The sequence below is a fragment of the Lissotriton vulgaris genome, chromosome 12 (assembly GCF_964263255.1).
Source record: "Lissotriton vulgaris chromosome 12, aLisVul1.2, whole genome shotgun sequence".
In the NCBI taxonomy this organism is placed as follows: domain Eukaryota; kingdom Metazoa; phylum Chordata; class Amphibia; order Caudata; family Salamandridae; genus Lissotriton; species Lissotriton vulgaris.
In genome coordinates this window covers 384,933,877-384,948,073 of record NC_141700.1, presented here as the reverse complement: position 1 = coordinate 384,948,073, position 14,197 = coordinate 384,933,877, and positions in this window count along the sequence as shown.

The window sequence follows — 14,197 nt, the reverse complement described above, 5'->3', positions numbered from 1 at the left end:
AGCTGTCGCTGCAACTGAACGGAAGCACCCAGGCAGCGCACGAGCAACAGGATCAAGAACTGATAATGCACATCCATCTTTCTCGTGTACATAGAGTGTAACAGCCTTCTTGTAATCTGGTGTGCCTAACACTGGTGCAGAACTAAGAGCTTGACGTAACTGTCGAAGAGCATTCTCACATTCATCTGTCCTAGGGAGGGGCATTGAAGTATCTTTCATCAAAAGTGCTAGCAAGGGTTTGACAATGTGAGAAAACCCTAATATCCATTACCTACGAAACGAGGTAAGACCGATGAATGCACTGACATCTTTCTGAGTGGAAGGTACTGGTGTGTCTAAAATTGCTTGTATGCGATCTGGTGTAAATGCAAGACCCTCCTTAGAAAGAAGGTGACCTAAGTAGGTTACCTTCGGTCTACAATATTGCAATTTCTTCTGTGCTACTTTATGATGGTGTGTATCAAGAAAAGAAAGTAGAGACAAAGTACACTCTTCACATAGTTAGGGCATATCGGCTGCCAACAAGATGTCATCGACATATTGTATGAGAGCCACTCCTTCAGGCAAAATAAAGGAATCAAGTTGTCGTTTTAAGGCTGGACTATAAATACTCGGACTCTCAGTGTACCCTTGAGGAACTCTACAAAATCTGTATGATCGATTATTCAAAGTGAAACCGAACAAATATCAGCTATCAGGATGAATAGGAATCGAGACGAAAGCATTCTTCAAATCGATCACAGAAAATGAAGTCGCTGTTGGAGGGACTACGGTAAGTAATGTCGTTATGTCAGAAACCACAGGGTACTGCGGTACTACAATCTTGTTAACTGCTCTCAAATCAATGATGAATCTGTAAATCCTAGTGTCAGTATCTTTTTTCAAAATGGGAAGAATCGTACTATTGCAAACATTGTAAGGAACTTCTTCCACAACCCCCACTTTAATCAAATGTACAATTCGTGTAAGTGCTTCTTCTCCTTCTCGAGAAATTTTATACTGAGGCAGTCTTTTCAAAGAAGCACCCTCCTTGACACTATTATGTACTGGCGGAATAACCATTTGCCCTACATCGGTGTTGCAAGTAGCCCACAAAGTACTAGGGAGTGAAGCTAATGCAGTATCTTCTTGAACCAAACAAGATCTCTCAGTCATGGGGTAGTTGTCATTCAAAATAACACGCACTCCTTCAGGAGAACATCGTATCGTAGCCCTGAAATACTTGAGCATATCAAGACCCACAATATTGTCTGGTGTGTTCGGAGAGAGCAAAAATGGACATAGAGCAGTAAACTTATCTACATGGAATGCGAATGGTTGTAACAGTGGGCTAAGGGAAGGCGTTCCATCAAACCCTATTGATGTTTGACCGTTGACCCTGTCACCAGGTAGGTCGCCCCCCTAGCCACCGCGTGATCCTCCTCCTGCTGTGTGCTATGCTCTGTCCGCTGGGTTCCTCCTGCATTTCTCGTCTTCCCTGTGCCGGTGTGTTCGCCGTTTACCAAGCTATGAGATCGCCGCTTTACCCTCTGTATTGTTAATTAGTTTCATTTGTTACCCTTTTGCCTTCTGTCACCAATTAGTTTCGTTTTAATTGTTTTAGTTAATTTTTATTTCCCCTCGCTCCTCCTTGCCTTCTGTGCCCTCCCGCCTCGCCCTCGTATTTCCGCCGCTGCTCCCTGCGGCCCCAGCCCCCCCGCCGCTCCCATTCTCCACCCCGCTCCCGCCTCCCAGCTGCTCCTCCCTCCCTCAGCCCCTCATATGGAGGCTGCACGGCAGACACGCGCAGCGGGTGCGCCGATTGTGCGCCAAAGGCAAGCCTGTCTACGCCCGTCCGCGCCTGGCCCGCGCCCAGTGCCAGAACCCCTGGCCCACGTAGTTGCCATCGCACCCGACTAACTTACGACGCTGCAACCCTCCACGTACTCAATGCCGGCCGGCTCCCCGCATGCTACCAAGCCACCCCATAACGCACCCACGGACCCTTCACCTGCCGAGACTACCGATTCACCTGCCTCTGAACTTGCACCGCACCCGCCAAGCCGAGCCCAAGCAACAACCACCTCAAGTGCATCCTGCTCAACGCCCGCTCCGTCCACAGGCACGCCGTCGAACTCTGGAACCTCCTCGACTCAACATCACCAGACGTCGCCTTCCTCACAGAAACCTGGATGAACGCCTCCTCAGCCCCCGACATCGCCATAGCCATCCCGGAAGGCTACAAGATCACCCGGAGAGACCGCGTCAACCAAACCGGTGGAGGCATCGCCATCGTCCATAAAAACACCATCCGCATCACCACCAACTCTGACAACAGCCTCACCGCCGCTGAACACCTTCACTTCCAGATTCACACTGACCCCAAGACCACCCTCAGAGGCACCCTCATCTACAGGCCCCCGGGACCGCGCACACAATTCAGCGAAGCTATTGCAGACTTCGTCAGTCCACACGCCCTCACCTCCACAGACTACATCCTCCTAGGGGCCCTCAACTTCCACCTGGAGAACAACAAGGACTGCAACACCGCCGCCCTGCTGGACAACCTCGCCAACCTCGGACTCAAGCAACTGGTCAACACCCCCACCCACTACGCCGGCCACACGCTTGACCCCATCTTCTCCTCCAGCAAGCACATCTCCTTCAGCCACTCTACCGGACTACACTGGACAGACCACAGCTGCGTCCACTTCACCTTCAGGAAAACCATGATCCAACACCACCCGCAACAGATTCCCCGCAGAAGCTGGCGCAAGATCACCGCCGACCAGCTCACCACCTCCCTCAGCCAGAACCGACCCACCAACACAACGGACCCCGACGAAGCAGCCCGCAACCTCACACAGTGGGTCACCGAATGCATTGACGAACTCGCACCACCGAAGAACCCTCCCAGCAGACCCGGCAGCAAGAAAGCCTCGTGGTTTACCAACGACCTCAAAAACTCCAAGAAAACCTGCCGCACCCTCGAGAAAGCCTGGCGCCACGACCAGACAGCAGAACGCATGACCGCCCTCAAGAACACCACCCGCATATACCACCAGCTGATCTGCACCACCAAGAAGACAGCATTAAAAGAACGACTGGACAACAAAACCCACAACAGCAAGGAGCTTTTCAGCATCGTCAAAGAGCTCTCCAACCCCAGCGCCTGCAACACCGACATCACCCCCTCGCAAGACCTCTGCAACTCTCTCGCTTTGTCCTTCCACCGCAAGATAGCCGACATACACAACAGCTTCGGCGCGCCGACCACGCTCCCAACCACCGAACCAGCACCCCCCACCACCACCCTCCGCACCTGGACCCCTGTCAGCACCGAAGACACCACCCGCATGATGAACACCATCCACTCCGGCTCCTCCACGGACCCCTGCCCACACCACATCTTCAACAAAGCCGACGCCGTCATCGCACCGCAACTCCGGAACATCATCAACAACTCCTTCGCATACGCCACCTTCCCGGAGAGCTGGAAACATGCCGAGCTGAGCGCCCTGCTGAAGAAACCCACTGTGGACACCACGGACCTCAAGAACTTCCGCCCCATCTCGCTCTTCCCCCTTCCAGCCAAAGTTATTGAGAAGACCGTCAACAGACAACTATCCGCCTTCCTCGAGACCAACGGCTCCCTCGACCCCTCACAGTCCGGCTTCCGAGCAAACCACAGCACCGAGACCGCCCTTATCGCAGCCACCGACGACATCAGGCCCCAACGGGGTAACTGCTGCCCTCATCCTCCTGGACCTCTCACCAGCCGTCTGGACTACGGGAACACCCTCTATGCTGGAACCACAGCCAAACTCCAGAAAAGACTCCAGCGCATTCAGAACGCCTCAGCACGACTCATCCTGGACATCCCTCGCCGCAGCCACATCTCTGCCCACCTGAAAGACCTTCACTGGCTCCCCGTCAACAAGAGGATCACGTTCAGACTCCTCACCCAAGCACACAAGGCTCTCCACGACACGGGCCCGAAGTACCTCAACAGCCGCCTCACACTCTACACACCCACCCGCCACCTCCGATCCGCCAGCCTCGCCCTCGCCTCCGTCCCACGATTTTGGAAATCCACCATCGGAGGAAGATCCTTCTCCTACCTGGCAGCCAAGACATGGAACTCCCTCCCCACTCATCTTCAGCTGACCCAGGACCATCTCTCCTTCAGGAAACAACTCAAGACCTGGCTGTTTGAGCAGTAGCGACCCCGCTCCCCTCAGCGCCTTGAGACCCTTATGGGTGAGTAGCACGCTTTACAAATTTTTGATGATGATGATGATGATGTAATGGTCGAGCCAGACAGGGGAGCCCTTGGAACCAATTGTTTAGATAAGGCACTACGAGTAGCTCCTGTATCAACCAGAAACTGATTAGTAGAACCGAAAACATGTGCTGTAACATAGGGACCCCTCGGATCTACTGGACCTTCAACTGATTCCTTACCCCATCCTAGGCAATCCTATGCATAAGCAGAATCTTGAAAATCAGACGGCACATAGTCGGACATTTGATATTAGTTCCTTCTATCAAAAGTGTTAAACCTATCCTGCCCATGTGTATTAGCATCAAACCTAGCACGATCATTTGTGCTTCCTCTAGGCCCTGGATATCCTGAACAATTTCTCATTTGTCCCCAACCACGTGGACACTGCTGAGCACGCAACACTGGGCAATCAGAAATCCAATGTCCAAATTTCTTGCAGTACGCACACTGGTCAACAGACAAATTCAGATGAGCATAAGAAGAAAAAGACGAACCATAAGATCCACGTCCACCTCTATCATTACCTCTAGAAGGCGTATCATAAGCATGATCCAACATAACCTTTGTTTTCAATTCTTTAGTCTTTTTATCCTCATTACCCTTCGCTTCTAATTCCTGGCGTTCATAATACTGAGCCATAGTCAAAAGAGAAACCGGAGAAGAGGTAGTCCATGAACTCTCACTGGCCTTTAGGCGACTAGCTATTCCTGGCAAAAGGTTTGCGATATATTTATCGACAAACAGATGCCTACCCGTGTCATCTGTCAATGACTGGCCACTAAAATCGTGGAATGCCTCCTCAAAGCGTGTAAAAAAATCTGAAACCGATTCATCTGCTTACAAGATGCTAATACAGTCCAATCTATCTTTTTAGGGGGAATAATCGTCTTTAACTTAACTAATATAGCTGTAGGAAGATCTAAAATCAATTTACACGGTTTCTGTGCAGGCTCCCGCTCTACATTAATTTGTTCTAACTATTTCCATAATGCCCCAAAAGTTGCACGATCATCAACTTTACACACAGTACTCCACATGTCAGGCGGCAATATCAATCCGAAAAATAAATCAATATCAGGCAAAGAGCTAATAGCACCCTCAACTTCCTCATAAAAAGCTGTTGGATTTTTGCGCGGATCAGGCAATGCATTTTTAAGGGCCATAACATCCGTTCTATTCCAAGGAGTATAGACCCAATTATAAATAAAGTAACCCTTTGCATCAGCAGAACTTTTATCATCATCTGTACCCTCGCCTCTGGGAGGAACATACAAAGGCGCGGCTTCCCGCATAGGTTTTGCATGAACTATCATATTCTTATCTGTTCGAACAATAGAAGCTTGTACCACATTCCTGTCTGAGATGTTAGTGCAGCTGCTGCTGCCTTTTTCTACTCTCACAAACGGACTGCATCAGCACGCAGTTTAACTAAACGCCTGATTGCATCAGCCACCTGAGAAGAGACAAAAAGACCATCACGCATTTGCTTACAATCAGTTGCTACATCATCAGGTTCCAATTCATCAGAATGTTTCCTAAACAGCTCAAAAACCTCTGTGGCAAATACCTCGGTAAAATATATTTGCCCCCTTTCCTGCCAGTTTTTTTATATAATCTAAAACGTCGGAAGCAGGGGCGGTACTACGAAGGGCCTTACGAGCAGCAGCTCTTATGTCAGACGCACGCTCAGCGGACAACATAGAACGAGTTTCCCGTGCTTTCTCCTGTTCTTTAGAAGAGTCCTCATCCGACTCATGAGGGGCAGTGGGAAGAATATATGGAGGTGGAGAACGATCTAATAACAAGAAATCATCTTGGGGTTTATTAAGAATAGGATAAAGGGGTTCCCTAACAGCGCATTGGCCAGTTACCTGTAAATGACGCTCCCTATCTTCTCTCTTTTTAATTTCTTTCAGTTCCTTATTTTTCATTTCTAATGCTTTCACATGAATGCTCTTACGTTGTTCTTTTTCAATCAAAGCTTGCTCACGCTTCATTCCCTCACGCACTTCTTTCTCCCACATTCGCACACAGTCAAACATATCTTGCCTAGTCTTTCACTTAAACATACATTGTTCCACTTACTGAATCTTTCGCAAATCAAATGACCCATGCATAAGGCAACGCAACTCAGGATCCTTATGAGTATATTTATTCCATAACGTGCTGTACATTATAGAAGAAATACCATTTTTTTTTGTTTCTTTTTGTTGAAAATTATAAACAAACAAGGCAAAGAACATTTACAGAATACCAGTTCAAACGAGGGAGGAACAAGACAATACAGAATCATATACAATCAGCAATGGGGTGGGGGGGAAAGAAGGGGTGAAACAAATCAGTGAGTCATTAAGATGATACTTCGGTAGGAACGTGGGGTAAAGGGGAGAAAGAAGCATCGGTGTTGGTTGACACGGGGGAGTGCAGATAGCCCCACGGTAACTGTTCCAGGGACCTCCTATCTTGTTCCACTTCGGGGGTCGCCCCCGGGCCACGTAAACAGTTTTCTCCCTGAACATCGCCCAATCCATATTCTCCCTCCATGCTTCAACGGTAGGCGGCCTCTGGGACCCCCATAGCTGCACTATGTCTCTTTTAGCTATCATATTTCCAAGGGTTACCCACTGGGTCTGTACAACATTGTGATCTGTTGGCTCCTACACATTCAACAAACAGCGCCTGGCTTCGGGCAAAAGAGCAATACCCGTGGCCTCCTCCATCATTTTATGCACCTCATACCAGAAGGCAGGTACCTCACGGCACTCCCAGAGAATGTGGAGAAATGTCCCAACCAGCCCGCATCCCCGTTTGCACAAACCATCTTCAGAAAATCCCATTCTGACCAGACGGGGGCCGGTAACGTAGGTCCTGTGGAGTATTTTGAGCTGCACTAACCTGAGACGGGCCGGAATCGCAACCTCCTTAGGAGAGGAGATCGGTGATTGCCAGTCCTCGTCGTCCAATTCTAAGCCATCCCGGGTCCATGCGTCACAGATCTGAAGCAGTAGGTCAGCCCTATTGTTTATACGTTTTTTATAGATCAAGGAGATAGTGCTGTCCGGGACATGACCGTCTAGCACCCTGTCCTCGAGCGGGGACGACTCCGGGATATTCTCACCCTCTGAGAAAACAGACTTCAAGGCATGACGTATCTGAAGATATCGAAAGTATTCCCGATCATTTAATTGGAACTCTGTCTTCAGTGCCTCAAATGATTTGATACGGTCCTTTACCCAGAGGTCGCCCACCTTACTGATACCTATAAGATCCCACTTCTCAAACCCCTTAGACTTTCACAGGTTGCCTAGTCTCTCAGACGCGAACAGTGGGGTAGCCAGAGTCATGCGGTCTTTCCATCCCATCGCATTATTTGCGTCATACCACAGATGCACAGCGGTCCTCGTAGGGCCCGACAGATCCCTACCAGCTGACCTTGAATACAGTGCTCTATTGTAATCACCCCCAGGCAACAACCACCCATCCATAGCGAATGCAGGGTTAGACGGACCATACATGCCATGATTAATAGCACTCAGTTGAGACGCCCAATAATACCGCTTGATATCAGCGAGAGCAATACCCCCGTCATACCAAGGGAGAGTTAGCTTCGCGAGCGCAATACGGGGTGTACCATCCCAAAGCAACTTCCTCTGGAGGCCCTCCACAACACAAAATAGCTAGCCGGAACTATGTCAAAGGTATTTTGGAGTGCATAGAGGAACCGTGGCAGACATTTTGAAGAGCGCAGCCCGGCCGAGCGGCGAAAGCGGGAGCTTACGCCAGCCCGCCACGTCCAATTTCAACCTATTCAACGGGGGGATCAAATTCTGCTCATAGCGAGCCACCGGGTCCAATGAAATTTAAATACCGAGATACCTGTACCCCGAAGACGTCACCTGGATGGTACAGTCACGTGGGAGAGGAGGAACCTCACCCCACAGTACGTAAAGACAAGACTTGGTCCAATTAATAACCAGACCAGAATTCTTACCAAAGGAGGTCAGGACGTCGAATATAACTATCAGCGATTTCCGGGGAGATGTTAAATAAAGCAGGATATCATCCGCGTAAAGCGAAATACGATCCTCGAAGTCAGGGGACCACCGAATACCCTTCATCGAGGGCTCCCACCGTATCCATGCCGCAAGGGGCTCGAGGGCCAGGGCGAACAATGGCGGTGACAAGGGACAACCCTGCCTCGTACCCCTCCCCTGACCGAACGGCTTAGAAACCCGTCCGTTAACCACGATCTGTGCCAGGGGTCCCTCATAGAGGAGTTGCACCCAGCCAATAAAGCCTGGACCAAATCCGAACTTAGTAAGGGCAGCCCACAAATACGGCCATTCCACGGTATCGAACGCCATCGTGGCATCTAGAGAGGCCAAGATGGCTGGCTCACGCAACGTCGCCACCCTCGCGAGAACACCATGCAACCGCCTGAGATTCAGGGCTGTGTTTCTGTGCGTAATGAAACCCGATTGATCCGGATGGATCAAATTGGTAATCACAGTAATTAATCGATTGGCCAATACTTTCTCGAGAATCTTAGGTTCCGCATTCAAAAGAGATATCGGGCTATAGGAAGCACACTTATCTCTCGGCTTCCCTTCCTTGTGGATCACTATGATGGAAGCCAGACGCTGATCACAGGGGAGGGAGCCTCTCTCACGCGATTCAACAAACATATCCCGCATATAGGGAGCAATCTTGTCGGGACGCAATTTATAAAGTTCAATTGGGAGACCGTTGGGACCCATAACCTTACCCGATCGCAAAGAGCGAATAGCGGGAGCCACTTCTCTATTGTTATCTCCGATTCCATTTGTTCCTTATCTGCATCAGAGAGGCACGGCAACGCGATATCGCGTAGTAACAAATGCGAATCCTCTTCAGGCCGCTCTGACACAGGGGAATAGACTGCTTGGAAGTGCTCCGCAAAACACTGGGCGATCTCACCCGGGTCAGTCACCCGCTCACCACTCATTCTCTCAATCTTTGGGACAACACGACTCGCCCTGTCTCTCTTGTCCAGCCACGCTATTAGTTTACCTGCCTTGTCACCAACATCATACAAACGACCCTGCTGCTCCCTATTCATGATTTTCGCCGCATCCGTGACCAACGCCTTGTATTCCAATTGCTTAAGGCGCAAGACATGCAGCTTTTCACGGGTAATCCCCTGCTCGAGGTCACTCTCCAAATCCACAATCTCAGACTCAATCTTTACGACTTCCTCATTCCTTAGTTTCTTCATGCCCGCGATTAAAGACAAAGCCTGGCCTCTAATGACTGTTTTAAAAGCCTCCCAGAGGGACACCGCAGAAGACACAGACCCCACGTTTTCCATGAAATACAGGTCAAGAGACTTTACAAGGGCAGCACAGGTCTTAGGATCACGAAAATACCAGGGGTTGATAGGGGCTACCCTTCCCTCAACACCCGCATGCAACTCCATCTGGATCCATACTGGGGAGTGGTCAGATATACCCCGTGCCAGATGTCTAACCTCAGTAACTGCGAGGGCCTGAGCCACGGGCATCAGTACATAATCGATCCTGGAAAGGCTACTATGTGCTCCTGAATGAAAGGTGTATTGTCGCTGGGAGGGATGTAATAGCCGCCCGCAGTCTACTAAGCCCAGTGTGTCTATAAAGACACGGAGCCATGTCTGAGCACTCGTGGGGTCCCTAGGCCGATGCCGATCCTCTCTACCGGAAACCACCGCATTAAAGTCACCACCCAATACCAAAGTCCCCTCCGGGAGCGATAGGATGACTCGCCCAAGATCAGCAAAGGTGGTTGATTGCAGCCCCGGGGGAACATAAACAGAAACCAAGGAGTGGGTGCGACCCTCCCACCAACCAGAGATAGCAACATAGCGCCCTCTATCGTCCAGAACCGTTGCGTTGATTTCAAACGGGAGGGAACTCTTCATTAGAATGCCCACCCCTCTAGATCCAGAGGTAAAGCCTGCGTGGGCGATCAAACGATAATCCCTCCTATTCATGGCCCGACAAGTGTTACCTACTAGGTGTGTCTCTTGGAGGAGTACGACATCAGGGGATAGACGTTTCAACATTTGCAACACAACCCCACGTTTTATCCTATCCCCTAACCCATTCACGTTCCAACTAAGTAGTATCAAACCCCTACCCCCCATCCCAATAATGTAGACAGATCCATCCCTCTCCAGAACTCGGCATTTCAATCAATCGATAAAACAGTATGTTGCCTTGCAAAAAACTCCAACACACAAACCAGACCCCCCACCCCCCAACCATAACACGTTACGAACCCCCCCCACCCTGCACAAGCCTAAAAAGCCACCCCAACTTGCAGTGTGCCTGTCGCCCTAGCATCAAACTAAACTACAAAAAGTAAAACAGAGGAGGAGAGGACCCACCGTTAACCCCGCCACCCCCCAAATTGTCACATTGTCACTGTAGTTCAAACAGCTAATATAGCGAACCACTGTCTGAGGCCAGCATGATCGAGAATCAAAGGCCGAGCGCCTACTCCTGTTCCTCCGATCCGCCTTCCGTTCCTCCGGACTGTTCATCGTGTCCATGCTGATTGGGCAAAGTATCCAGCCAGTCTGCTAAATCTCTCAGCCTCCTTTTGACGCCCATGAAACTTAGTCTCTGCTTCTGGACCGCCTGCGGGAAGTCCGGGTAGAAACTCACGGTGGTATTTTAAATTTCGTGGGCCCACCCACCCGCGAGGCCTGCAGAATTGCATCTCGATCTCTGAAGTTAAAGATCCTGGCAATAATAGGCCGCGGTGGAGCTCCCAACTTTGGTTTAGCACCCGGAACTCTGTGGGCACGTTCAACAGTAAAAAACTTGCTCAGTCCTTTAGGTGAGAGATGGGAAACCACAAGATTTTCAACAAAGATATCCGCCGCAGGATCCTCCGCTTTTTCCGGGACCCCGATAATGCGGATGTTATTACGCCTAGCTCTTCCCTCGAAATCCTCCAGACGGCGGGCAAAGAGTTCATTGGAGGTTCGCAGATTGCGGACCTCTGTCCGTAAATCAGTGACATCCCCCATCAAGCTAGTAGTCTTGATGTCCAAGGATTTGACCTTCTCGTTCGTTTTGGAAAAAAAAGTTCGAATCAGATTGACATCTATAGCTACTGTGTTCAACTTGTGAGCGAGGGTCTCCATTTGCTGTCCGAGGGAGGCTTTACTCCCGTCAATGGCGGCCATTACGTCTTGCAAAGTTAGTTCCCTTGACGAGGCGGGAGCGCCCCCTGTATCTTCCATCGTTTTGCCCGATCCACTGGGGGATCCCTTCGTTTGGGCATACCGATCCATGTTATTGGACTGGGTATATCCACCACGCCGCGTAGTCTTAGCCTTTGTCTTGTCTCCATCAGTTTTGCTTGTCATCGCGAATGACTCGAACCTCAAGGAGATATGGCGGCACAAAGTCTTTGAGATAAAGGAGCAGTGGCCAACCAGAGGGGACAGGTCAGGCTTCTGTCCTATATTGCAGTAAGATAATCGATCTGACGTGCCATGGAGGACTGTAGCCTCAAGCCCAGGGGGACAGCGTCTAGCGAGGTCACCAAAAACGAAAGTGAAAGTCAATCGGACTGCCAGTCCGTCCCTCCTCAGGCCGATGTTGATCAATTACTGCACAGGCATCATGCCAACTAGAGCCCCGGGCACCACTCCGGTGTAGGCCGCGATCTTCAGGACGTTGTGTCTTTGGTTTCCGGCGTCCAATTCCAAATCTGACTGCAGGTTTCACCTCCCGCGTGGTTCGTCTATACGAATTTGTCGATGAAAATCAGGATATATTACAGGATAGGTGTGGGAGGTAGCGAGGGTCTCGGGAGCCCTGTGCTCATGCGGCCATCTTGGTTGCGCACGAAGCTCCTCCCTAAGAAATACCATATTTAATATACATATCCCTATTAGGCGTCCCTTCCTGGGGAGCCGGTTTTACTTTGAGTCTCAAACTGGTACCACTACAAAAGCAACACATCCTACGAAGTGTGCTAGAAACAGGCATGCCAAAAATAGTGCAAAATTTGTAGTATTATAATCAAAGTAGCAATTAAGGTACTCTTCGTACGTTGCGCCGTTCTAACAAATTCAAATAGAGAAAAATCCCCTCATTATCTGCCTATATAAATTGCAATTTATATATACCTTACAAACGAATACATATATTGGACAATCCTTCAAATCAAAAGCCACAGTAAGTGTTACTAAACTACTTACAAATCCAAGGCATTAAAAACCAACAGCAAGTGCCGCAGAACCTTGTTTGTTCGCCACGAAACAACATGCTTTTAACCTTTCCACTTGGATTTACAAATACGGAGCCAGCAACACCATGAGGTATTCGAGTCCTAAGATAAACGGACTACCTAAACCACCATGCCACGGGGCATACGCCCACTGGGGCGGGACAGTGCCCAATTAAATAAATGAGACTGAGCACATCATTGCTGTTTCCGACAGTTTTTTGCAGCCAGTGATCAAGAGCTATTCTAAGCTCGAAACGCGTTTGGCAGAGTGCAAAGGTGATGAACAGGGTTACGAGGTGGCTGCTGTGACCGGAGGTTGTGTGCTGATTCCCCTCCGTGTGTGACCACTCCAAGGGGGCAACCTGGTGTTTTCAAATTTAGCGGCTAGTCCGGTCGCGGATTGGTCCCGCTGCTTCTTGAGCAGATCCTGGTGCTCGTAATCACGGGCACGTTTCGGAATGGAGGGGGCCTGACCTCCGGAATGGATTAACAACAGCACAGCGTTTTCCTTGTTTGTTCGCCACGAAACAACATGCTTTTAACCTTTCCACTTGGATTTACAAATACGGAGCCAGCAACACCATGAGGTATTCGAGTCCTAAGATAAACGGACTACCTAAACCATCATGCCACGGGGCATACACCCACTGGGGCGGGACTGTGCCCAATTAAATAAATGAGACTGAGCACATCATTGCTGTTTCCGACAGTTTTTTGCAGCCAGTGATCAAGAGCTATTCTAAGCTCGAAACGCGTTTGGCAGAGTGCAAAGGTGATGAACAGGGTTACGAGGTGGCTGCTGTGACCGGAGGTTGTGTGCTGATTCCCCTCCGTGTGTGACCACTCCAAGGGGGCAACCTGGTGTTTTCAAATTTAGCGGCTAGTCCGGTCGCGGATTGGTCCCGCTGCTTCTTGAGCAGATCCTGGTGCTCGTAATCACGGGCACGTTTCGGAATGGAGGGGGCCTGACCTCCGGAATGGATTAACAACAGCACAGCGTTTTCCTTGTTTGTTCGCCACGAAACAACATGCTTTTAACCTTTCCACTTGGATTTACAAATACGGAGCCAGCAACACCATGAGGTATTCGAGTCCTAAGATAAACGGACTACCTAAACCATCATGCCACGGGGCATACGCCCACTGGGGCGGGACTGTGCCCAATTAAATAAATGAGACTGAGCACATCATTGCTGTTTCCGACAGTTTTTTGCAGCCAGTGATGAAGAGCTATTCTAAGCTCGAAACGCGTTTGGCAGAGTGCAAAGGTGATGAACAGGGTTACGAGGTGGCTGCTGTGACCGGAGGTTGTGTGCTGATTCCCCTCCGTGTGTGACCACTCCAAGGGGGCAACCTGGTGTTTTCATATATATATATATATATATATTTTTTTTTTTGCCAATCTATATACCTGTATAGATCATCAGGAGGGCATCTTTGCTATTAAATGGTTTCTTGGCACTAAAAACATCAGATACCATCGACATAACTGTATGCTTTTGAGGATGACGGAGTTTTGCCTCCACAATAACATCTTATTTGCAGATAACATGTACAGACAGACCAGGGGGACCGCCATGGGCACGTGCTTCGTCCCCAGCTACGCGAACTTGTTCGTGGGTTGGTGGGAAAAGCACGTGGCCTGGGGGGGACCAATTAAAAATGGCTGGA